The sequence below is a fragment of the Callorhinus ursinus genome, unplaced genomic scaffold (genome assembly GCF_003265705.2).
Source record: "Callorhinus ursinus isolate GAN/ISIS: 27379988/994484 unplaced genomic scaffold, GSC_fseal_2.0 scaffold10, whole genome shotgun sequence".
In the NCBI taxonomy this organism is placed as follows: domain Eukaryota; kingdom Metazoa; phylum Chordata; class Mammalia; order Carnivora; family Otariidae; genus Callorhinus; species Callorhinus ursinus.
Window position 1 is genome coordinate 47,141,705 of NW_027397072.1, and position 23,157 is coordinate 47,164,861.

At 35.5% G+C, this 23,157-nt stretch overlaps 1 protein-coding gene and 1 pseudogene across 2 annotated transcripts in view; one reads left to right on the plus strand and one right to left on the minus strand.

Moving 5' to 3' along the window:
• LRRTM4 (leucine rich repeat transmembrane neuronal 4) overlaps window positions 1–23,157 on the plus strand; it is a 729,583-nt gene that overhangs the window by 271,697 nt on the left and 434,729 nt on the right. The window lies entirely within an intron of this gene.
• The window catches only part of LOC112821308 (large ribosomal subunit protein uL10 pseudogene), a 35,234-nt pseudogene continuing 18,523 nt past the window's right edge, over window positions 6,447–23,157 (minus strand).

Sequence of the window (23,157 nt, forward strand, 5' to 3'; positions counted from 1 at the left end):
GGGGGGGGGAACCGGAGGGGGAGACGAACCATGAGAGACTATGGACTCTGAAAAACAAACTGAGGGTTCTAGAGGGGAGTGGCGTGGGGGGATGGGTTAGCCTGGTGATGGGTATTAAAGAGGACACGTACTGCATGGAGCACTGGGTGTTATATGCAAACAATGAATCATGGAACACTACATCAAAAACTAATGATGTAATGTGTGGTGATTAACATAACATAATAAAAAAAATCATAGGTTAAAAAAGAGTTTTTATTTATTTATTTATATTAGAGCAGGATCAGGGGAGGGGCATAGGGAGAGGGAAAGAGAGAATCCCAAACAGACTCCCTGCTGAGTACGGACTGCCCCCACCCCGCCTCCCAAAAGGCAAGGAGGATCAATCTCAAGACCCTGAGATCACAACCTAAGCAGAAATCAAGAGTTGGGCTCTTAACTGACTGAGCCACCCAGGAACCTGGGATTGAATTTCTTTATAGTTTCACCAGCATTTGGTGTTGTCACTATTTTTAATTTTAGTTCTTCCAGTAGGTGTGTAGTGATGTCTCATTGTGGTTGTAATTAGCATTTCCCTAATGGCTGTTGATGTGAAACATCTTACATGCTTATATGCCACCCTTCTTTAGGGTATCTGATATTCAGGTATCTTCTTCAGGGAAAGTTCATCTTTTTTTTCTTTCTTTCTTTTATGGACTTTTTTTGGTGTCATGTTTAAAAACTCTTCACCAAGTCTGAAGTCCAAAAGATTTTCTCCTATGTTTTCAAGAAGTGTTATAGTTTTACATTTTTATTTAAATCTATCATCTATTTTGAATTAAGTTTTGTGTAATTTGTGAGGTTTAGGTCGAAATTCATTTTTCTGCCTATGGGTATCATATTGTTTCAGCACAATTTGTTGAAAAGGTTATTCTTCCTCCATTGAATTGCTTTTTACCTTTGTCGAAAAATCAGTTGGCTGTACTTTTGTGTGTTTCTGTATTCTCCTATTCTTTTGACCTTTGCCGATACCATAGTTCTGATATTGTAGCTTATAGTAAGTCTTCAAATCACATGGACTGGTAATTCCTACCACTTTATTATATTTTTCAGAAATGTTACAGATATTTTACTTCTTTAGCCTTTCCGTGTAAGCTTTAGAATAATCTTCTATATACCTACAAAATGTCTTGCTAAGATTTGATAGGAATTGTGTTGTATATGTATGACAGTTTACAGAAAATTGATGTCTTTCCTATGTTGAGTCTTCTAATTCATGACCATGTTATATGTTTCCATGTATTTATATCTTCTTTGATTTCATCAGCATTTTATAATTTACAACATATCAGTGTTGTACATATTTTATTAGATGTATATGTAGGTATTACTCTTTTTTGAGGGTTTGGAACTGGTATTGTATTTTTAATTTTGATCTTGATGTGTTCATTGCTAGTATATAAAAATGCAATTGACTTTTTTTTAGTGTTTATGTTGTACTATATGACATTTCTGAACTCAAATATAAATTATAGAATTGTTTTGTAGATTTTTGGAATTTTCTACATAAACAATCAGGTCATCTGCAAATAGAAATTATTTATTTTCCAATCTGAGTGCCTTTATTTCCTTTACTTAACTGTATCCTTTTGGCTACAATTTCCAATAGTAGTGGTGAGACTGGATAAACTTGTCTTATTCCTAAACTTAGAGAAAAAGCGTTCAGTCTTTTACCACTAGCTGTAGATTATTTGTAGTTTTCTTTTTTTTTAAAGCAAGTTAGAGAGTCTAATAGCAAGTCTATTCCTAGTTTTCTAAGAATTATTACCATGAGTGGGTGTTGAAATTTGCCAAATGCTTTTTCTGCATCAATTGGTAGGATCATGCAATTTTTCATGTAATTTTTCTTTCTTACTCTCTTAATATAGAAGGTTATATTTCTTGGATTTGGAATATTGATTTAGTCTTGTATCCCTAGAATAAACTCATTTAGTTATGATGTACTAGTTTCTTATGTTTTTCTGAATTCTATTTGCTAATGTTTTGTTCAGAATTTTTTTATCTATATATATGAGGAATATTGATCTGTTGTTTCTTCCCTCTCTCACTCCTTTACTTCTTCCTTCCTTCTTTCCTCCCTTCCTTCTTCCTTCCTTCTCTCTCTCTTTCTCTCTTTCTACCATTTTTGTCATCTGGATTTGTATTAGGGTAATTATTAGTTGTATCAAATGAGTTGGAAATTCTTTACTCTTCTATTTTTTTTATATGAGCTTGCTTAAAATTAGTTCTTGATTTTTTTGTTAGTTCTTTTAAAAATGTTTAGTATACTTTTCTAATGAAACTATTTGAGCCTGGAGATTTCTTTTTCAGAATTTCGTTGAATAAACAATTTAATTTCTTAAGAGTTATGGAGCTGTTTACATTATCTATTTCGTGTTGGCTGAGTAGTGCTAATTTGTGCTTTCAAGAATTGGTCCATTTCATCTGTGTTGTCAAATTAATTTGTGTAGAGTTATTTGTATTGTTCCGTTATTATCCCTTTGATACCAGTAGAGGCTATAGAGATATCTCCTATTTCATTCATGACATTGATGTCTTCTCTCTTTTTTTCTAATCTGTTACACCAGAGATTTGTCAGTTTTACTGATCTTTTCCAAAAACCCGATATTTTTATATAGTTTTCTTCATTATTTCTGTTTCCTCACTTCATTAATTTCTGCTAGTTTTGTTTCTTTGGTTATTATTTCCTTCCTTCTGCATGCTTTGGGTTTATTTTTGTTCTTCTTTGTCTAGTTTCTTGATGTGAAATCTTAGATTATTGATTTGAGGTTTTTCTCTTTTGCTAACAGGCATCTAGTGATATGCATTTCCCTTTATTACTAGTTTAGCTGCATCCCACTTATACTGATGTGTTAATTTCATTCTGTTAAATTTATTCTTTTTCTACTTCCTTTAATATTTCCTCTTTGATTTCTGGATCACTTAGAAATTGAGTGTTTAGTGGCACCTGGGTGGCTCAGTCATTAAGCCTCTGCCTTCAGCTCAGGTCATGATCCCAGGATCCTGGGATCGAGCCCCACATCGGGCTCCCCGCTCTGCGGGAAGCCTGCTTCTCCCTTTTCCACTCCCCCCTGCTTGTGTTTTCTCTCTTGCTTTGTATTTCTGTCAAATAAGTAAACAAAATCTTTAAAAAAAAGAAATAGAGTGTTTAATTTCCAAGCATTTGGAGGTTGCCCTGTTATTGCTCTAATATTGATTTTCTACTCTGATGCTACTGTGGTCGGAGAACACACTACATATGAATTAAATTCTTTTTAAAATTTTGAGTTTGTTTTATGGTTAAGATATGGTCTCTTTTGGTAAATGTTCTGTGGACAAAATGTGTAATCTATGGTTATTAGGTGTTACAGCCTATAAATGTGTATTAGATCCTGTTGGTTAATAACAATGTTGACTTCTTTTATATTTTTGCTGACTTATGTCTAGTTGTCTATCACTGCTTAGAGATGGGTGTGGGAAGGTTAACTATAATTGTGGATTGGCCTATTCTTTCACTCTACCAGTTTAATTTCACATATTTTGCAGCTTTGCTGTTTGGTTTATATGCATTTACTATTGTTGTCTTATTGGTGGATTGGCCCTTCTTACTATGTAATGCCCCACTCTGTTCCTGATAATTTTCTTTGCTGGGAAGTCATCCTTGTCTGATATATTAATACAGCCACTCCTGTTTTCCTTTGGTTATTTGCATATTCTTTATAAATACTTAGACTTTCAACCTCCATATGTCATTATACAGGTATTCCCCACTTTTTGAAAGTTTGCGTTATGCCACTTCACTTTTATGAAAGATCTACATTAGTACCTGTTTCCATTAACCTAAAGAAATCCTAAGAGGATTTTCACTTTAATGAACAAAGGCAAAAAGAGCGTTCAGTGTTTCTTTTGCAATGAGCCGTTATAGAGGTAGCGCCAACCAGTAGCAGCAAGAGGTGCTCCACCAAGCTCCTTCCCCAGGAAGGATGCTCAGCATCTCAGCATTAAGCCTCCCTAGCTTTGAAATATGTCTATGAGCATCTGTTTTTTATCTTGATTTATTTTGTGCATCCATTAGCAAGATGTGTCCTCAGGAATCAGAAAAGCCTAAGAGAGGTTATTTTTGGGATCTGGGAATGCTAGAAAAAATTTTCCATATAAATTAATGATAATTGCTTCTTCACTTTATGCCATGTTGTGGCTTATGGAAGGTTACATAAGAGCACTCTACTTATAGATAGTGAGGGAAATCTGTATTTTAAGTGAGGTTCTTGTATAGCATACAGTTGCATCATAATTTTAAATATACTCTTGCGATCTTTATTTTTTAATTGCTGTAATTAGATTATTTACATATAATGCAATTACTGATATGTCAAGAGCTTATGACTATCATTTTATTTTTTGTTTTCTGATTGTTCTATTTGTTTTTCAGTTCTGTGTTTTCTTTTTCTTCTCTTCCTATAGGTTACTTGAACATTGTTTAGAATTCCATTTTAATTTATCTGTGATGTCTGTAAGTGTATCTCTTTGTTCAGAATTTTTAATTATTTGCTTTAGGATTTATATTGTATCCACATAACTTATAACAGTCTACTGGTGTCAACATATGATTAGTTGGAGTAAAGTATGCAAAATTTTTCTACCCTTACATTATTCTACCTTACCTCAATTATAATTATCTTAAATATTTCCTGAGAGCTAAAGTAGTTTTATAATTTTTGCTTCAAAAATTCACTGAGCGCTAAAGTAGACAGTTTTATAATTTTTGCTTCAAACATCAGGTATAATTTAGAAAACTTAATAGGAGAAGGGAAGTCTATTGTATTTGCCCATAATTTTGCTTTCTGTTGTTTTTTTCTTCTTTTTTGATGTTTCAAAATTTGTTCCTTTATCATTTCTTTTCTGTTTAGATAACTTCCTTAAGCCATTATTTTAGGGTAAATCTTCTGGCAACAATTCTCCTTCAATTTTTGTTTCTGTTTTGTTTATTTTATTTTATTTTCCATCATCTGAGACACTCTTGAATTCCTCTTTATTTCTGAAGTTTATTATTCTTGGGTGTGTATTCTGGAATGAAGTTCTTTTATTTCAGCACTTTAAAACATACTACTTCTGGGATGCCTGGGTGGCTCAGTTGGTTAAACAACGATCCCAGGGGCCTGGGATCTAGTCCCCCTTTGGGCTCATTGGGCTCCTTGCTCAGCGGGGATCCTACTTCTCTCTCTGCCTGATGCTCTCTCTGCTTGTTCTCTCTCTCTCTCTCTCTCCTCTCTGACGAAAAAAAAAATGCTACTTCCTTTTGGCCTCCATGAATTCTTATCAGGAATTCACTGTCATTAGAAAATTTTCCCCTATAGGTAGGGTGTTGTTTCTCTCTGTTTGCTTTCAAAATTTTTCTTTTCCTTTAATTTTCAAAAGTTTACTGTTAAGTCTGGGCATGAATTTCTTTGGTCTATCTTGTTTGGGATTTTCTCAGTTTAATGTATGTCTAATTTGGGGAAGTTTTCAACTTCTATTTCTTTGAATACTTTTCCCAACTCTGCCCTTTTCTCCTTCTCCAGAACTCTGATAACGTGTATGTTAGATCCTTTGTAATAGTCCCACAGATCCCTGAATCCCTATTTTTGCATTATTTTCCAAATTATATTCTTTCTGTTCAAATTGCATAATTTCTATTGTTCTCCCTCCAGGGTTCTTATTTATATTTTCTATTTCTTTGCTAAGGATTTCTGTTTTAAAAAATATATCACATATGTTCATAATTGCTCATAGAGGCATTTTTATGATGAATGATTTAAAATTCTTGTCAGATATTTCTAACATTTATATCACTTAATCACTTAAGTGTTGGCAATCTGTTGATTACCTTTTCTCATTTAAGTTGAGATCTTCCTGGCTCTTTGCATGTCAAGAGATCTTTGAATTAAGTCCTAGATATTTGGGGGACTATGTATGAAACTTTGGATCTCATTTAAGTCTTGGTTTGGCTAGCCTTCTTTGACACTAGTCTGGCAGGGGAAGGGAGAGTACCGCTCAGTACTGCCAGGTACAGTGAAAGTCCTGATTCTCTACTCAGCCTCCTTTGACTGTAGAGGAGGTAACTTCTTTTTGCTACTGAGTAGTGATGAAGTCCTGACTATCTACTAACACCACCTCAGTCAAGAATAAGGAGGGGTACCCTGTTACCTTCAGGTGGATATAGAAGTACAGGATTCCCACATGGTCTCCACCAATGTCAAAGGAGAAAAATAAAAACAGCCTAGATGCCACTCATTCTTGCAAGGATAAAAGTCCTGGCTCACCACTCAGACTTATCTGATCCATCGTAATCGACAGCAGGGTTAGGCAATTTTTTTTTTTTAAGAGAAGTAAGCCTTTATTTCCTTGTTTCACAAATAAAGTTGGCTGAATCAGTTGCTTTTCGGTGATTAGTGCAAGAGACCAAATCCCCTCTCCTTGTCTGATTCCTGTGACTCTTCTTTGCTTCAGCCTTGGCTGGGGCTGCAGCAGCAGCAGGTGCAGCAGTGGTGGTGGTGGCCACAGGGGCAATAGCAACAAATGCAGATGGATCAGCCAAGATGGTCTTGATCTTTTCAGCAAGTGGGAAGGTGTAGTCAGTCACCACAGACAAAGCTAGGACCTGCTTGTATCCTTTGATGGTAGAATGGGGCACTGATGCAATGGTCAGGTAACCTATCTGCAGACATACACTGGCAACACTGGGGACACTTTCCATGAAGCGAGAATGCAGAGTTTCCTCTGTGATGTCAAGCACTTCAGGGTTGTAGATGCTACCATTTCAAACACCTACTGGATGGTCGTCCCAAAGGAGAAGGGGGAGATGTTCAGCATGGTTAGCAGTATGGCTTCGCTGGTTCCCACTTTGTCTCCAGTGTTAAACATTTACACATCACTCAGGATTTCAGTGGTGTCCCTGGAGATTTTAGTGGTGATGCCTAAATCCTGGAAGTACAAGGTCTTCTCAGGCCCCAGACCAGTGTTCTGGGCTGACACAGAGACTTTACGTGGGGCTATGCCACCAGTACAGGTAGCAGCTGACACCTTATTGGCCAGCAGTATGTCTCTGATCTCAGTGAGGTCCTCGTTGGTGAACACAAAGCCCACATTCCCCCTAATGTGAGGTCATAGTTTCTGCACAGCAGGGTTGTTCTCCAGATGCCTTCAGATGACCTTGTGTATCATGGTGTTCTTGCCCATCAGTCCCACAGCCTTCCCATGGAGGGACATGTGGATCTGCTGCATCTGCTTGGAATCCATGTTGCCTGCTCCCACAATAAAGCATTTTGTCTATTCATCTAAAAGTTGGATGATCTCGGAGCATCTTGGTGGCTCAGTCGGTTGAGCATCTGCCTTTGGCTCAGGTCATGATCTCAGGGTCCTGGGATTGAGCCTGGCATCGGGCTCCCTGCTCAGTGGAGAGTCTGCTTCTCCCTCTCACTCTCCCTGTCACTCCTGCTCTTAATCTCAAAAAAAAAAAAAATTAATTAATAAAGTTGGAAGATCTCAAGGAAGTGTTTGGACTTCTGGGTCACCCTATCTTCCCTAGGCGTTATGGTAGTGCATCAGGGATTGCCATGCAGGGTTTAAAGACAGTGTCACTTTCATGAGGATGCCTGAAGAGAGGAAGGACAAATTTTTATAACTGGTGGAGAGTGGAAGTCTAGGTTACATCCTAGGCATTTGCTGGTGTGAGTAGAGGTGGGGCTACAATTTTTTCTGTGCTTTTTGGATAGAGTAAAGTAGCTGTTTTCTAAAAGTTTTTGTTTGTTTTTTTGTTTAAGTCATGCTAGACTGTCCCTTTTATGATCCTTTTAAAACCAAACAGGAGCAAACTTTTGTTAGGGCTTTTATTGTCTGTGCCCATTGACATTTACAAGTTACTGGCTTTTGTAACACCAAGTCTGTAATATATAAAGATAAAAGAAAACCCACAGACTCAGCACTGTTATTTCCTGGATGCCAAGGTCCCTTGCCAGTCTGCCTTCTTCTCTACAGTATTTTTTTAATGTAATTAGTGGAAAGAGTAGAGGATTACTTCTTCATTTTTTAGGAAAGAGAAGTCTTTTCTTATTCCTTTTCATTTTGCTACCAAAGTTTTAAGTGATTAATTTCTAAGTCATCTGGATTACATCTTTAACAGTTTAGCTCTCTGATGCAGAAGAAAACTCTGCCATCAATATGTGTGTGTGTGTGTGTGTGTGTGTGTATTGTGTGTATGTGTATATGTATATATACGTATTTTTTTTTTAAAGATTTTACTTATTTATTTGACAGAGAGAGACACAGGGAGAGAGGGAATACAAGCAGGGGGAGTGGGAGAGGGAGAAGCAGCCTTCCTGAGGAGCAGGGAGCCCGATGTGGGGCTCGATCCCAGGACCCTGGGATCATGACCTGAGCCGAAGGCAGATGCTTAACGACTGAGCCACCCAGGCGCCCCTATATACGTATAATTTTTTTCTTGCTAACTCACTGCACTTGTGCTTCACTGAAACTTCAGAAAGGTCATCTCAGAGATTGGGTTTGTTTTGGTTTTAATCAGTTATACCCAAAAGGAAACAAAATGTTTATATTCACTGTAGTTTTCTTTTCCAGTTCAGAGACCCTCTAATCTGAAGAGTCTTAACTTAGGGAGCTAGACAATCATGGAGTGATAGCAGCAAGCATGGCATTGTTCTGTCTCCATTTTGATTGTACCATTAGAATTTGGTTAGGACACTGCTCCTATTCTCTCAGAGGCTCATTTAACCCCACTTACTAGAGAAACAAATAAAAACCCAAACCTCTTTGCCGAACAAGTCCAGCTGCCCTAAGTATAAGCAAGGAGGAATATTGCCAACACAGGGTCCTTACTCTGTGTCATTTCAGGCATCTGTGACCTTCCCCAAGGCCATAGTTGAATCAAGATTTATACCTCCTATCTTTTCCAGCGACTTCTCATCCCTGATCCCAGAGATTCTAAAATAAGAGTGCATATCTATTGGAATCTGCTTCACATACTTGAGGGCAATAGTTGTCTTGAATTGGTGAATGGTGGGTCATTGGCTTATCACCTGGTCTAGTTGTTTCTGTAGTATATCTTGCCTAAAAGCCTCAAAGTTTCTTGCATATTATTATCTGTCACAAAGTGGGTGGGACTATTGACATTTTTAAAAATTTTGTTTTAAATTAACTTAATTATGCCTCTAAGCCCCCATTTTTCCAGGCTGGTGGAAAATTTAATCTCAGAAATTCTTATATTCTAACAATTACCATGTACCCTAATATCACCTTCAGAGAGACAAGCTCTTCCTGGACTTTATTTAGGGCTATAACAGTGAAGGTTTTGCCAACAAGATACCATGTATCCATAACAGCCTTTAGCAGTGGAAGAGGCCAGGGGATGAATGCACACAGTGGAACCAAACAGTTACAAGTCAAATATTGTCTCTACTAGTAGTTGTGCCGCATTGTGTATTATATAACTTCTCTTTGCCTCAGTTTTTTTTATCTGTAAAATGTAAATTCTTGTATGTGATCTCAGAATATTTTATTGAGGATTAAATGAATAAATGCAGGTGAAGTTCTCCAAACAATGCCTCGCACACAGCAAGCTCTAGACGTGCGTTTGATATTGTGTTCCCTTGAGGTCTTGCCTTCTCCGTGGGGTACTACGGTTTCCCAAGGACATAGATTAGTTAGCCCCCTTCTCAATTTCAGTCCTTCCCATCTAGTTGCTTCTTTCTAAATTCTCCTTTCCCCTCCATTTCCCTCAAAATCCTAGGAATCCTCTTTGCTAAGCTTAAAATTGCACAAAAGGAGAAGAAGCACTTTTAACTTTTATCTGGTCATCCAAAATCTGTGGCAAAAAAAACAAAGCCCAGCTACTTTCTGGATATGGAAGAAGGGCACATACACAGACAACATGTAAACATTATCCTGCCACACATGATCCAAGCCTTTGATCATTTCAGTGGGAATGTTGGAGAGCACTAGAATTTGAAAGCTATTTGTTTAAGCATTTTTCTTTGTGAAAGGATTTCAGGGTTTTGGGGGTTTTTTTTAAATCCATTTTCTGCTAGCTGGTATCCTACAGAATTTATGATTTCTTCAGAATTATAGAGAAATTGTTTTTACTATATATACATTAAGATAATATTAATAAAATTATAGTAATACAGAATTGAAAAGGGGGCATATCCCTTTGGGTGCCACCTATATGGAAATAGACAAAGTATATAACCTACTTATACAAAACTAAAAAACGTACATCAAGCTTTTCACTTTGGGTTTACTCATTCACTGTTAAATGTGTCTATAATTTCATATTATGATTTTTTTATTACTTGTGATTTTCTATTAATAGTGCTTATATTATTATAGTTATATAAAGTTTGACATTTGAGCTTACTTCGTGGATTTCAGGCTCAAATGGTACTTAGAATTGATTTTCTAGGAAGTATGGTTTTGATGACATAGAAAGTAAAAATCATTTTTATTCCAGTTGGATAGGGGTCTAAAATAATTATCTTTATTTGGTATCAATATTTTATGTCCATGCTTTACAACTATAAAAATCTGATTTTGTGCCCATATTTTAATTTGCAATGAATGTATATAAGTATATATCTATACATAACACTCTTTTTTGTGTTCATGGTTTTATTTTACAAATGAATGCATACATGTATATTTTATATATTTATAAAAACAGTTATGGAATGAATAAGTCATGGGAATAAAAGGGACACTATAGGGAATTTAGTCACTGATATTATAATAGCATTATATGGTGACAAATGGTAGCTACACTTGTGAGCATAACATATTGTATAGCAAAGTTGGATCAATATGCTGTAGATCTGGTAGTAATGTAATTTTGTGTGTCAACTATATTCAAATAAAAAAATTTTTAACATATATACATAATTTAAGAAATATAAATAAAACATAAATATATAAAGAAAAGTATGTATAAATTTATATATAAATAGTATATTTACATAATGTATATATAAAATGTTTCAGCAATTTTCAAAAATTATATTTCAATATCTAATGATACTTGTTTTTGGTGCCCTAGAATAGCCAAATTTCAAAGGAAAAATCTCCAAAGTTAACATAATTTAACATATTGATATAAGTAATACAATTAATATATCATAGTGTTATATTAATTTATATTAATTGATATGTTAATTTTTATTAATAAAATGCCTATATCAGTGTAGCCATTCAATTGATATAAATTATAAAGTATATTAATGATTAATGTAAATTATAAAGTGTTAATTTATAATTAATATAAAAACTATCCTATTAAAATGACCAACTGCTTTTATAGGAAGTACTAAATGTAAAAGCACAATTTCTTTTTTTTTAAAGATTTAATTATTTATTTAATAGAGATACAGAGAGCACAAGTAGGCAGAGCGGCAGGCAGAGGGAGAAGGAGAAGCAGGCTCCCCACTGAGCAGGGAGCCCGACGCAGAGCTTGATCTCAGGCACCCGGGATCATGACCTGAGCTGAGGGCAGATGCTTAACTGACTGAGCCACCCAGGTGCCCCAAAAGCACAATTTCAAAATATAAATTAATCTCAATTTTTGTTTGTTTTTAGAGAGCACAGGGGAGGGGTAGAGGCAGAGGGAGGGAGAGAATCTTAAGCAGGCTCCACTCCCAGTGCAGAGCCCAATGTGGGGCTCAATCTCAAGACCCTGAGATCATGACTTGAGCCGAAATCAGGAGTTGGACACTTAACCAACTGAGCCACCTAAGCATTGTGGGTAACATTCTTAATTACAGATGTAAACCTAATAGTTTTTGTTTAGTATTACCCATGCATATATTATTGGAAGAATACCTTATTCTGACACTTTTGTGTTGTTCAAAATTTTTTAACTTCTTAACCATCACAAAATGTTGGCAGAGTAACAAGAGCACTGGGAGATGTGGTGAGCACCTAAGTTATGAAAGCTCAAAGCCTGCTTAGATTTATTAGGTGGTTTGTAACTATCAGGCACAGTATCATCAAAACAGTAAAGGATGCTGCAAAGTAATTCTATTCTGAGCGCTATATATGAAGAACAAGTAGATCTATTATTCTTAAAATACCTGCCTAAAAGATACCATTGCTAGAAACTAGAAAACAGAAGAAAGGTTTTTCTGGTTTCTAAACAAAAAGAGGAAGTGTTTCAACAGGTCATATACTGGTGTGATTTTGTGGTCATTCAACTCACCTACATCAAATTTCAAGTGAATAAAAGTTGCAGGTACTCAATTTTGTACATTGCATATTTCCCACTCATTAAGTTATATTTTGTTTTAATTTCATATACCATAATAATTCGTTAATTTAAAATGATTTATTAATTTGAAATGTATTTTCAAGTGATTATTATACCATAAAAACCAATATTTGACACACTACTTCACTTCCGCTAATCAAAATGTGATGTGCACACCAATCAGTATCATTTTTAAAAATCTCACCCTATTAGAAGGTTGTTTATTTAGAAAATGCAGTAAAAATTGCATTGATTAAAATGGTGAAAAAGTAATTTTGAAAATACTTTGATGTCTGAGTAATATTCCATTGTGTGTATATACTGCATCTTCTTTATCCATTCATCAGTCGATGGACACTTGGGCTCTTTCCATAATTTGGCTATTGTCAATAATGTTGCTATAAACATTTGGGTACATGTATCCCTTTGAATGAGTATTTTTGTATCTTTGGGTCAATACGTAGTAGTGCAGTTGCTGGATATTTTAACTTTTTGAGGAACCTCCATACTGAGTAACAGGGTTCCCCTTTCTCTGCCTCCTTGCCAACACCTGTTGTTTCCTGTGTTGTTAATTTTAGCCATTCTAAAAAGCGTGAGGTGATCTCTCATTGTGGTTTTCATTTGTATTTCCCTGATGATGAGTGATGTGTCTGTTAGCCATCTGTATTTCTTCTCTGGAAAAATGTCTATTCATGTCTTCTCCCCATTTTTAACTGGATTATTTGTTTTTGGAATATTACTCAGCCATAAAAAGAATAAAATCTTGCCATTTGCAATGATGTGGGTGGAGCTAGGGAGTATTATGCTAAGTGAAATAAGTCAGTCAGAGACAAAGACAAATACCATATGATTTCACTCATGTGGAATTTAAGGAACAAAACAAACAAGCAAAGGGTGAAAAAAAGAGAGACAGAGGCAAACCGAGAAACAGACTTTTAACTATAGAGAACAAACTAATGATTACCAGAAGGAAAGTAGGTGAAAGGATGGGCTAAACAGGGAATAGGGATTAAGGAGGGCACTCATTGTGATGAACACTAGCTTTTGTATGGAAGTGATGAATTACTAAATTCTACTTCTGAAACTAATATTACACTGTGTGTTAACTAACTGGAATTTAAATGAAAACTTGGGAAAAACACTTTTAAAATAGTAATTTATGAATATAAGTATAAAACATCACATTTTGCTAGTACTTCTGTATAAACTGGCATTTTTGCCTCTGAGAATAGTCCTGTCAGTTCATCCAGAGGTGTCATATTTTTACTGATAAAAAAGAAATCAAAGCAATGGAAACAATGATAATAATATGTTGTATATATGTAAGGAACTTTTATAAAAATTATCACACTTGATCATCCTATCTATATTGTAAGGCAGGCAGGGATTTTGATCTTCATTTTTGAAGCAAGAAAACGAAAAAGGGTGATGTTTAAGGAAGCTTTGTACAAACAGCTTTCTATGATGGAATGTCTACTCTTGTGCAGCCCAGTTCAGTAGCTACAAGACTCATATGGCTATTGAACACTTAAAACGTTTAGTGTTACTGAGGAGTGAAATATTTAATTTAATTTTTAAAGATTTATTTATTTAAGAGAGAGAGCACAGGGGAGGGGCAGAGGAAAGAGATCTCAAGCGGACTCTATGCTGAGTGCAGAGCCTGACACAGGGCTTGCTCTCACAACCCTAAAATCATGACGTGAGCCAAAACCAAGAGTTGGCCTCAACTGACCGTGCCACCCAGATGCCCCTAATTTAATTTTAGTTTTAATGTTATTAGTCACATGTGGCAATTTGAATAACACAGGCTCACAGTGTTGTCCATTTATAAAGTGTTTTACTTATTTACCTTTGCGGTGTATGTATATGTGAGAAATGGAGCTAGATTTGGACTTGTACCTTCTGAGTCCTTCTGTGATGCTGAACATATTATGGAGCTAGTGAAGCACCTTGCCTAATTCCCAATTTATGGGGAAGCAAAGATTAGAAAGCACATTTAGATGGACATGTCTTCTAATTGCTAAGCAATTCAGTTGTAGAAGAATATAAACTGTTGATCAGCCACTGAACCTAATGAAATAATTTATTTTGTCATTTGAAAATGTTTGTGTCTAAAATCACACACATTTCAAACTGAAGGAAGCTTTGCCTACTCATCACTAAAGTTAGCTGGTCAAACCAGGCGTTGGCAAAACCCAAAGAAGATAAATAATTCAGCTAAAGATTTACAGAGAATTTGGGGGCATTTAAGATTAATGGAACTGGCCGATCGTGTTTTGTGGTTGACCAATGTAGATTTCTGGGAATTAGTTAAGGACTGGATTTTCTCTCGTGAGATTCCAGGGATAGTATTCATGCAGTCCAAATGCTGCTTCACAGCCCGAGCGTTCATTCAGAAACTATAAACAGATATCTCTACTAATGATTAAGAAAGCTGCTTTGATTTTTCCATTCCTTCTCATTCCACAGCTTCAAAGCCCCAAATACACATATCTTATGTAGATTTAAAAATAATCTCATCAGCTAAATTGAGAGCTAGTTTGCTCTGAGGAAGAAAGAGTGTAGACTGGCCCATGGTGATGCTTGAAGCTATGACAAAAATGTGCTTAAAATAAATATAGTTGGTTTTTTGTTTTCCTCCCCAAAATATTCTGAACATCAGTAATTTCTAACTTTAGGAACATGCTGAGTTCCACCTTTTAGGGATTATTTCTGCCTGTCTCCTTACCCTTGGAGATTGTCGCTTTCTTTGAAATGTCTCATAATCCCTTAGCATCCCCTCCCCTGCCTTTTTTTGTCTTACTCAATGGCATTTGCCATATAGTAATTTCCTATTTTGATGTAGCAAAACATCCCCAAATTTAGTGGCTTAAAGAACTATAATTTTGCAATGTAGGTGGGTCAGGAATCTGGATTGGCTTGGCTAGGTCCTCTAGGTCTTGGGAGCTCTCAAGAGCTCAGTCAAGGTAGGAGCCATATCAAGGCTTTCCTGAGAAAAGGATTCATCTCCAAGGGTATTCATGTAGATGCTGACAGGATTTATTTCTTTGTGGACTTTAGGCTGAGAACTTGAATTCTTTGCTCATTACTGGCCCACAAGTCTTTGCCTGTGGGCCTCTTCATAGAGCAATTAAAAAACATTGCAACTTGCTCCATCAGAGTGAGGAAGTGAGAAGAGGCAGGGAGAGAGTTTGTGAGAGAGTGTCTGTAAGAGAAAATAGGAGGAGAGTTACAGAATTTTGTGACCTAATCTTACGAATGCCATCCTATCACTTTGTCCGCAAGCTGTTACTCTGAGCCTCTGGGTCCAGCCCACACTCAAGGAGAGGGGAGGACATAAGGCACGAATATCACGATAGAGAGCATGACTGGAGTCGTTTCAGAAACTGTTTGCCATAGTCTCTATTTTTAGGTATCTATCCCCTTATATATTTGTTCCCATTTTCGTCCTGCAAATTTGTTTTAAAGCATAGAAGGGTTTGTTATTGGTGATAACATTAAAGTACAATTAAAACTGAAAAGAGATGTAAATACTTTATTTCAAAGGATATAACAATATAACAAAAGGTATTTTTTTTTAAATAAGATTTTAATTGTAGTAAAATATACATAAAAAGTACCATTTAACTAATTTTAAGCCTATGTCAGTAGGGTTAAGTACATTCATGTTGCACAACCAATTTCTAGAACACTTTTCATCTTACAAAACTCTAACTCTATACCCACTGAATAACAGTGGGTTATTCCCTATTCCCTCCTCCCCAGTAGTGTGGCAACCACAATTCTGTTTTCTATTTTTTGAATTTTACTCTTCTAACTACCTCACGTAAATGAATCTGTTTGTCTTACGGCGACTGGCTTATTTCACCTAGCAAAACGTCCTTAAGATTCATCCAAGTTGTAGCATGTGTCAGAATTTCCTTCCTTTTTAAAAGCTGAATATATTCCAATGTATGTATATACCATATTTTTTATCCTTTCATCCATTGATAGGCACTTGGATCGCTTTCAGCTTTTGGTTATTGTGAATAATGCTGCTATAAACATGGGTGTGGAACTACATTTTTAAGACCTTGCTTTCAAATATTTGGAGTGTATACCCAGAAGTGGGTCTTGTTAGATTATATGATAATTCAATTTTTAATTTTTTAAGGAACCACCATATTGTTTTCCACAGTAGCCGCATCATTTGATATTCTCATAAGCAGTGCACAAGGGTTCCAATTTCTCCATATCCTCACCAACACTTCTATTTTCTCTTTTTGCTTTTATTTGGCTTGTAGCCATCCTAATGGGTATGAGGTGGTATCTCATTATGGTTTTGATTTGTGTTTTCCTAATGATTAGGGATGCTGAGCATCTTTTCATGTGCTTATTGGCCATTTGTATATCTTCTTCAGAGAAATATCTATTCAAGTCCTTTGTCTATTTTTAATCAGATTTTTTTTTTTTTGTCCTTGACTTGTAATTCTTTCTATATTCGGAAAATGAATCTCTTATCAGATAGGTGATTTGTAAATATGTTCTCTTACTCCCTAGATTAACTGCCTTTTCACTTTGCTGATTGTCCTTTGATGTACCAAGTATTTGATTTTTATGTAGCCCAAATTACCGGTATTTGCTTTTGTTGCCCGTGTTTCCGTTGTCATATCCAAAAACTCATTGTCACTTAATATTGTTGATGTCAATACTGTCCAAAGCAATCTGCAGGTTCAGTGCAATCTCCATTGAAATCCCAATGAGTTTTTTTCACAGAAATAGGATAATCCCTCCTAAAATTCATATGGAATTTCAGGGGACCCTGAATAGCCAAAATAATCTTGAAAAAGAACAGATTTGGAGGTGACATACTCCCAGATTTCCAAACTTATTATATAGCTACAGTGATCAAAACAGTGTGGTACTGGTACAAATATAGACATATTATAGACCAATGAATAGGATAGAGAGCCCCCAGATAAACTTTTGTATGTATGGTAAATCGGGGGCCAATGGTATAAGTCTCGGTCTGAATATGAAATCCTGTGAACCAGGGGTGCTTATAGCCAAGGGCAAAGGAAAATAAATGTCTCAGCTCAAGCAGAGAGAGCAAATTCACCCTTCTTTTGCTTTTTTGTTTAGGCCTTTAACAGATTGGTTGTTGTCCACCTATGTTAGTAAAGACAAACTTGTTTACTTAGTCTACTGATTCAAATACTAATCTTTTCAGGACAGATGCTCACAGAAACACCCAAAAATAAGAAATAATATTTTACCAGCCATCTGGGCATCCCTCAGCCCAGTCAAGTTGACACATAAAAATAACTATCACATATATGTGAAACTATATATATATCATATTTCATATATTTGTATTTATATATAACAGAGAGAAGAATTGAAGTCTCCAACCAAACTTGTGGATTATTTTTATCTGCTTTCAGTTTTATTAGTTTTTGCTTATGTTTAAGATTATTATGTCTTCTGGATAGATTGACCTCTTTATCATTCTGGAATAACCTTCATTATCCCTGATGATATGCCTATATTATTAATATAGCTACTCAAGCTTTCATTTAGATTAATATTTGTGAAGTATATTCCTTTTTTTTGCTTTTGAGACTCGGTTTTTTTAAATTTGTAATTGACTTACAATATCCCATTAGTTTCAAGTGTACATTGTAGTGATTGATTTTTTTCATACATTATGAAATGATTCCCACAATAAGTCTAGTTACCATCTATCATCATACAAAATTATTACAATATTATTGATCATATTTCCTATGCCATACATTACATCCCATGGCTTATTTATTTTATAACTGAAGATTTTACTTCTTAATCCCCTTCACTTTTTTCCCTTTCTTTTTTTTCTTTTGTTTTATTTTCCCATTCTTTTACCTTTAATCTATGATTTTATATTTAAAGTTGTTTTTCTATGGGAAGCATATAGTTGGGTCTTGCTTTTTTCTGATAATCTCTTAATTACTATGTTTAGACCATTTGCATTTCAAACTATTGATATGGTTGGTTTAAAATCTGGCAGATCAAAAAAAAAAATCTAGCAGATTGCTAATAGTTTTCTGTTTGTTCCATATGTTCTCTGTTCTAATTTCCTTCTTTCACTGCCTGCTTTTAGAATTATTGGATATATATTTTATTCTTCCATTTTAATATTGGCTCTTTATTTACTTCTTTATCACAGTCTACATTCAAATAATATTATACAATTTCATATACACAAGTATACACAGCAGTATATTTACATTTCCTCTCTCTTCTCTATAGTATTGTTGTCATGTGTTTTATTTTTACATGTGCAATAAATCTACAACGCATTGCCATTAATATTGCTTGGATATGTAAGTGATGAGTCACTAAATTCTATTCCTGAAACCAATATTACACTATATGTTAACTAACTAGAATTTAAATAAAAACTTAAAAAAAGTTTTTGCTTGGACAATCATATTTAGAGTGATTCAAAATAAGAATAAAAATATCTTCTCCATCATTATTGAGACCATTTCTGGAGCTCTTTATTTCAGATTTCTCTCTGATACTATATTCCTTCGGTCTGAAGAATTTTTTTAACTTTTTTTATAGTGCAGATATGCTGGTAATGAATTTTCTTAGGACTGGTTTGTCTAAAAATATTTAATTTAAAAATTTATTTGTCTAGATAGAATGTTCTGGTTTGACTTTTTGTTTGGGTCATTACATTAACGATTCAGTGTTTGCCTTCTGGTTTGCATAGTTTCTGATCAGAAGTCTGCTCTAATTCTTGCCGTTGATTTTCAATCAGTATATATTTCTTTCTTTTTTTATTTTTAATGACTGCCTATAAGATTAACTCTTTATCTTTGGTTTTAAGCAGTTTGAATATAGTGTGTCTAGTAGTGTTTTATTTTTGTTTTGTTTTCGATATTTATTCTGCTTGTATCTGTCTGCATACTGTTTGCCCTCTTCCAGCAGTAGATTGCTATTGCTTGTTACTTGGTAATTGCTAGCATGGTTTTGTGGGGAGACACAGGGGAACAAGGGCAGATCCGTTTTCATGATCCAGCTTCAGTGTTAGGCAGGTACTCTCGGCCTTTGTCTTTGAAGTGGTGCTTTCCTTTGCCATGTTTCCTCCAGGTAGCAGACAAACACTGTCTTATTTCTTTGGTTCTTTTGAGGGAGGAGAATGTCCTGCTTTCCTCCAAAGTTAGGAGACTGCCCATGGTATTGATGTGATTTCTGAACCCAAATTGCCCCACCTCCAGTGATAGGGTTATTTTTTCTTTTGCTTTTCACTAGGTCACAATGGTATTTATCTGTGGCCTGGGGCTGTGGGGTTTTCTGCCCCTGCCCAGGCAGCATAGAACTTTTGTATAACAGAAGAGAAGGCTCTTGGTGGAGCTCTGTACCCTTCCTGTCATAATGGTGGTCTCCTCCTCCAGGTTCACCCCACCAAATGAGGCTCTCTCCAGTCTCCCATTCTGTTCCCAATCTTATTCATGAGAACTGAGTAGAGGTTCATGGAGAAGAGCCCCGAGCAGGTGTAAACTCCCCTGTGTCTATTGCTCCCAGTGATTCTATACTCTCATTGTGGCTCACAGGCAACCTTCAGAAGTTCATTAAAATTGGGAAGTCAGTTCTTACTTGCTTGGAGGACATTCTCTGTCTTTTCCTCTGCATTAACTTAGCCAGTGTTTGCAAACCATTTCCATTGGATCGTGGTACAGAGGTTCTTGGGTTTCCATCTGTGTTGTGACCTTGTGACCTCAGTAATCTGGGTTTCAGAAAGTTTTATTTTCTGTAGTCCTTTGGGTTTTTCTTATTGTTATGTTGGGAGCTAGGGTTTTAACAAATTTATGTATCTTTGGTGGAAGCAGAACTCCTGGATTAGTACTAAATAGCAAGAACAACAAAAGTTTCCTAGGTACTTCTAATATACAACTACAGCTGAGAACCCCAGAAACTTGAGCACCTTGCATGGCCTCTAATGCTGTGGTTTTGATCCTGAGTACTGATGAGAATCTCTAGGGGACTTTTAAGAATATTGATGCCCAAATTCTAGCCTCCAGAGATTCTGGATGAATTGGTCTCAGCAGAGCTTCAGCCATGGATATTGATTAAAATCTACCTTGTAAATTCTGATTTATAGCTAAGGTTAGTATCACTGTTCTATCAGTCTAACTGGTACTGTAAGTGTGTGAAGTAACATATTACAGCATATGAACCATGATATTCTTAAATCTATTATAATCACAAATTCCTTTTAAGATACATACTTTTTAATCCTACCTCCTAAAAGAAAGCAACCAAGGTCACTTTTTTTACACTCAGAGAAACATATTCTACCTGAGGCCACATCCAAACTGCAGTTACAGATCATGTGAGGTCATTACAGTGATTTGGTTTTGTGAGCTAAGGAAAGAGGTGTCTTTTCCAAGGAGTAAAATTAGCCCCTTTATGGTCTTCTAATATCATGGTTGGATAGGCCATCAGCTGAGGTTCCCCTGAAGAGTCTGCACAAAATGTTAGAAATATGGAAACCACAAGGACATATATGTTTGTTATATGGTCTGGTTTTTCATGACCCATTTCAATAGATGTGGCTATTATACTGTCAGATACATCACGTACTTTATATTTGACACATACTTGCTCCTCAGAAGATAATTAAATAAGTCAAATAGTTACCAGGCAGGTTTTAGGAATTCTTCTCTGAGGTTTTGATTTACAAAAGAACACTATTAATAAAATATTCTTGATTATTCAGCAATCAAATGTATTAGTGAGCAAAAATTGAAATTTTGCAAAGTATAGAGAATTTTAGATACAGAAAACTTGAAAATATAGGATTTTTAACATAAAGGACCAAAATATTACATTAAAAATATAAAGAAACATCAAAATAATTAGTAAGCATAGGTACAAGTGTCATTCCAATATACTGCAGGATTTATACTATTAAAGAAAAAAATTAAGGAATGTCAACTCTGATTTTAATAGAGTTCAGTATTTTAACTTTTCTGTTATAACCCAGCTGGGGGTGAGGAGGCCCCCTGAGGCCCAGTTATAGGTTGTTTCAAAAAGCAGCTGTAAAACTCGTCTGCCAATTAGAACTATGCCAAGGAAGATTAAGACTGGGCAGAAAGGAAAGCATATTGCTGGGTTTATAACCTTTTAAAACATTTTTAGCAAGGCCTAAGCTCCCAAATACTTCCCAAACACTATTTTATTTCTACAAGAGGTGTAAGTTTAAGATACTAATATGTTATAAGATTTGTGACCCCCAAAAGGTAAACTTCCTACTCATAATTCACCCTAGAAAATTCAACACTCTGAAGCAATACAATTTTTTTTATCTATCTATCTTGCACATATTTAATTTTCTAAGGAAGTGGCCCAGTCATTTAAGCATCTGCCTTCGGCTTAGGTCATGATCCTGTAGCCATGGGATCAAGCGCTGCATCAGGCTCCCTGCTCAGTGGGGAGTCTACTTCTACTTCAGCCCCTCCCCCTGCTCTTGTGTGTGCTCTCTCTCCTCTCTCTCTCTCTCTCTCTCAAATAAATAAAATCTTTGGAAAAGAAAAGAATTTTTTTTTGTTATAGTTTTGCCACACTTTCTAAAGTCAAATAATTGAGTTCATCATATTCATCTGACAATCACCTCAGAACTTAAAAAATTTTTCATTCAACTGCAAACATGAGAAGTAATATGATTTTAAAATGTAAGTGGGTTTCATGCCTTGAAGAACCATTTACATTAAGTACATTTTATCTTTTCTATTAAATTTCCAAGATAGCAGTGAAAAAGGCCTTAACATGTAGTTATTGAATGTTTGTAACAGCATATTCATGTTGCCTTTTATAAAACTAAGATTATGCCTCATCTGCCATTGGTAAAATAATGAGAGTTCAAAGATTTCCTCTGTTATGTTCAATTCATGTACATAGAGTAAGAGGTCAGATGAAAGCAGACGTAAGATCTTATGGCTACACAATTATAGGCTTAGTTGCCTGGCGAAGAGGACTCAGACTTTGTCCTAAAGATGCAAAAGAAGAACATGAGGCTCATAAGAAGGTCACTCCAGCCAAACAGGGTAATATTTGGAATCAATCTCTGAAATCTCTAGAGTTGCTCTGTGATAGCATATCTTTCATGACAGACATGGAAAGACATGTATTAAGTATAATTTAAGGACTCAAATTCTGTTCATAGGCAGAAATACTAATGTTATATAAGTAATAAATTCTTTAATTTCAATTTAAAATGTAAAAAATAAAAGAAGTACATAACTTGGGAAAATGTGTAGGTTTGAGTAAAGACAGAGGTTAGATATGAAATGCATTGTGCAATAATATCTAAAATCACATTCGTAAGCACAGCAGATTTGATGGTTCTGGCTGCCTGAGTATTGTGTTTTGTTTTGTTTTGTTTTCCCATTAATGTTTCACCACTCAGTATGTGTCCTGCTGGAAGATGCATGTTAGATAAAAGAAGTTGAACTGGACGATCATAAAGATCATTCTGTGGGTAATATATATGTAATAACATTGCCCTACTAAAATTTCTTTGAAAATTCTGAACAGGGAATAATCTAGAAGAAATGTAAAGATATATGAAAAGTAAATTTTCAAAATAAGTATTTAAAATGCTAACTTACGGGGCGCCTGGGTTGCTCAGTCAGTTGAGTGTCCAACTCTTGATTTCGGCTCAGGTTATGATCTCAGGGTCAGGAGATGGAGCCCTGCATTGAGCTCCATGCTCAGTAAGGAGTCTGCTTGAGATTCCAAATCACTCTCCCTCTGCCCCTCCCCCTTCTAAAATAAATAAGTAAATCTTTAAAAAATTTAAAAAATAAATAAAATACCAGCTTACT